At 40.7% G+C, this 2588-nt stretch overlaps 1 protein-coding gene across 1 annotated transcript in view; it reads left to right on the top strand.

The window, feature by feature from the left end:
* Nucleotides 1-2588, top strand: part of GPC6 (glypican 6) — a 1623644-nt gene that overhangs the window by 1514836 nt on the left and 106220 nt on the right. The window lies entirely within an intron of this gene.

Raw genomic sequence — 2588 nt, 5'->3', positions numbered from 1 at the left:
CGATGGCACCTGACAACAACAACAACATATGGGATCAAAGTGACAACAACAACTCAAAAGGCTGGACGGGAACCTAAGAGATAGTGAGTTTGTGTTAATGGAAGAGGAACACCTTAGAAAAGGAAGTTAGATTAATTGCACATGTTGATGCTACCAATGGCACTATATGCTACATGTAGAAACTGTTACATTGGTGTGTTTTTGCTGTGTATATTCTAAACAACAGCAACAAAATAAAGTAAAGACAGAATGGAGGAAGGGAGAGAGGTACAGAAAAAAAAAGAAAAGAGAACTATTCCTTTTCAACACTAGGCTATTTGGGGTGCCCCGAGCAACTTTATAGAATTTCATTTCCCTGGCCATCCTAGTGTGTTGTTATAGGATAAGCTCTAAACTGCTAACCACAAGGCTGGCAGTTTAAACCCACCAGGTGTTCCTCAGAAACCTTATACAGGGTCACTATGAGTCAGAACCGACTTGACAGCACTTAAGAAAAGCAGCAATGCAGCCAGGCAAAGAACACTGCTCACCCTTTAGTTGTTCATTTAAAAGGAAGTGAAGTAAGTATTCTTGTAAGGACCTTTAGAAAGGGCAGTGGGGTCTAGGATCAGTGACTATACTGAGTGTTTCTAGAACATTGGATCAACTATTCTCCTAAGTTTGTTTCCCAAAATTACTGTTAGAGTCTCAAAGGCTACTACTGCAGATGGGGATCTGGGAGTCAAGCTTCTCACTGGAGTTCCTGGGTGGTACAAACGTTACTACTCTTAGTGGCCAAACAATAGGTTGACGGTTCGAGTCCACTCAGAGGTGTCTCAGAAAAAAAAAACTAAGGTCTGATGATCTGAAAAAGCAGTCATTAAAAATCCTCGGGAGCACAGCTCTACTCTGACACAACCGAAGGTGCCGTGTGTCAGAATTAGCTCCACAGCAACTGGCTTTCCTATATAATGATATTATCAAGTAAAAAAAAAAAAAAATGGTTTTGGTTGAATTGCTAGCTAGGAGTAAAAGCTATGGTTCTAGAGGCTTTCAGAGATTTGGTTTGTTTTATTTTAAAGCTTGTGCAAGTTGTGAAAAGCCCTTTTTGAGTTGCCAACTTTTGGTTAAAATCCTTATTACACATTTTTTACTTCTCTTCCCAAATCATTGCATTATCTTGAATTGCAGCCAGCTCCTTGTCAGGCCTTGAGAGTTAATTTGACTCAAACAGGAGGCTTCAGTTGACTAAGGCACCACAGTTACATTTGGCTTTGGACTGACTTGCACCATCTTGAAAGACTAGACTGTTTTTTTCAGTTAAGTTGAACAAGACTGCAAATGAACCCGGTGGCCCAGTGAAAAACAATTTGGAGAATGATGTCTAATAGGAGGTGGGAACGAGTTACTTTGGCTTCATTGCTGTTACTCACTGAATGCTCCTGTTTGTAATCAGTGGGGGATCTTTGCAATCACCTTGTTTACTTTCAGTTATCTACTTTGCTTGTTCTCTATTTTCATTAAAAGCGAAAAGGTTACAGTCCCAGTTTTATTTGTGAAATTTCACTAGAAATTGGTAACATTTAGGATATATTAAAGGCTGGCCACAGTGTCCTTCGTCTCTGAAACTACAGACCCTTGTCCTCAAGATGATTATCTGAGGAACTGAACAAGACAACATGCAGCTGACAGGCCACATTTACCATCACTGCACGAAAACAACATTTCTACAATGTTTGCCATTGCATATTCCGGGCTCTTGTTACTGGAAGAGATGTTGAAGGCCATCTGGCTAATCCTCACTTAACCAACAAGGATATAAGAATTCTGAAGCATGAGGTAGCATCAAAAATTCACACAGACTTAGGGCTAATTTTTTATTTTTTAACTTCTCGACTTCCAGTCCTGCAATGTGTGCATTTTTACAATTAAATAATAATAATAATAATAATGACAAGTTGGTTTTAGTAAAGCCTGTTTAAAAATTCTGATTTATTCCACACAGATCAAGCATTTCTGGCATTGACAGGTATATTCCAAAACAATGGAAAGTCACAAAAGTACAACAATCATAAAGAAGAAAACATGTTGTTATTAAGTTCCATCGATTCAGTTCCGATTCATAGTGACCCTGTATAGGCTTTGTGATCAGTAGCTGGTGAACTTAAACCACCGATCTTGCTGTTCAAACAGACCTTGCAGACCTGAGTATTAACCCACAGTGCCATACCAGGACTCCCTACCAGGATACTTGTAGTTGTTGTTGTTAGGTGCCATCAAGTTGGTACCGACTCATAGCAACCTTATGCACAGCACAATGAAACACTGCCTGATCCTGGGCCAACCTCACTGCTGTTGCCATGCTTGAGTCCATCGATGCTGCCACTTGGCCAACCCATCTCATTGGGGGTCTTCCTCTTTTTCTCTGACCCTCCACCTTACCAAACATGATATCCTTCTCCAGCGACTGGTCCCTACTGACAATATGTCCTAAGTATGAGGGGCGAAGTTTGGCTATCTTGGCCTCCAAGGAACACTCTGGCTGCACTTTTTCCAACACAGATCTGTTGGTTCTATGGGCAGCCCATGGTGCTTTCAGTATTCTTCCA

The sequence above is a fragment of the Chrysochloris asiatica genome, unplaced genomic scaffold (genome assembly GCF_000296735.1).
Source record: "Chrysochloris asiatica unplaced genomic scaffold, ChrAsi1.0 scaffold00005, whole genome shotgun sequence".
NCBI classification, from domain to species: domain Eukaryota; kingdom Metazoa; phylum Chordata; class Mammalia; order Afrosoricida; family Chrysochloridae; genus Chrysochloris; species Chrysochloris asiatica.
The sequence above is the reverse complement of the archived record's forward strand: the minus strand, read 5'-3'. Positions and strand labels throughout refer to the sequence as shown.